Below are 1248 nucleotides of genomic sequence, written 5' to 3'. Positions count from 1 at the left end.
CCTCTCCCCCAATTCTGAACTTACATTAATCCTCTATCATTCATTTTTTTTCCCTCATGGCATCACAAAAGAGGTAAACTAGCAAGGAAAAATCTCCAAATTAAGTATGCCTATTTCCTTCAAAAACTTATCAGGAACGTCTAAAGGTACATAGCAATACTGCTACAATGTGGGACTGAACCCTATAGTAAAATCAAATTTATTAAAGAGTGATCAATGTGCTCGCTTCGGCAGCACACATACTAAAATTGGAACAATACAGAGAAGATTAGCATGGCCCCTGAGCAAGGGGACACGCAAATTCGTAAAGTGTTCAACATTTATAATAATAAAAAAAAAAAGATTATTTCTCTGGAATCTGCTAACCAGGACTTACATAAAAATATACTCTCTCTCTGGAATCTGCTAACCAGAATTTACAAAACAGGCTTGTACCCAAAAATTGATTTTATTGATAATATATGTGAATATTTAATGGATAGAACTCTAACTCTCCAGAGTGAAGTTGTAGCTACTCAGACACTATATAAGGAAGAAAAATTATCATTAATTGATAAGGTCCATGGAATCATGTGTTTCAGAAGAACATAAAAACGTCCATGATTCCATGAGAAATCTAGAGTCCCTTGCAAGAGAGGAGGTTTACTCCCTAGAAACGGAACCTATGTTCTCATTTGCAAGCCCTGGCACTTAACTACTGGCCTGGCAGTTCCCTGTCTTCACAGAAGTCACATTCTTCCCTAAGTCAGGGACAGCCCTCTCATTACAGGTCACTCATCCCTCTGCTGGAAAAGCTGAGTTGCTTTCTTTCTCATGCTTCTGCTGAGCTTAATTCTCTGCTCCTTAGAAAGATTCTCTCTGGTCACCCTATTTGAAAAATCATCCTCCCTATCCCATTATTCTCTCTTTGTAGGCATGACCATTACCGAAGCCTCAATGTGGGTTGGAACTTCCAGGCCAATGCTGGGATGGCTACCCACTACACTGGGGTGTGGTTTGAGTTCAGGAGTTGAGGAATCTAGCATTGACCTTGACAAGTCATATGTTAAGGGAAGGGCCACAAGTTCCTCTTGCTAGAGATAGGAATGACAGCAGAAACATTCCTCAAGCCCTCAGGGGATAAGGGTCCTCAACACCCATATCCAAATGTCTGACCTTGGGAAAAGGACTTCTTCTAGGGAGCAGACACTATACTACAATTTCTTAAGTCTTACTATATGGGGCCTTTCCCCCTTGTAACGTTCCCCA

The 1248-nt window shown here is 40.6% G+C and overlaps 1 non-coding gene across 1 annotated transcript; it reads left to right on the top strand.

Moving 5' to 3' along the window:
- The first annotated feature begins 218 nt into the window (after positions 1–218).
- Positions 219–324, top strand: LOC118592684. Its single transcript, XR_004946138.1, has one exon. It is a non-coding gene; the product is annotated as a U6 spliceosomal RNA (small nuclear RNA).
- Positions 325–1248: the final 924 nt, after the last annotated feature.

Source organism: Onychomys torridus, chromosome 10 (assembly GCF_903995425.1).
Source record: "Onychomys torridus chromosome 10, mOncTor1.1, whole genome shotgun sequence".
NCBI lineage: Eukaryota > Metazoa > Chordata > Mammalia > Rodentia > Cricetidae > Onychomys > Onychomys torridus.
This window is presented reverse-complemented; position numbering and strand designations above follow the sequence as displayed.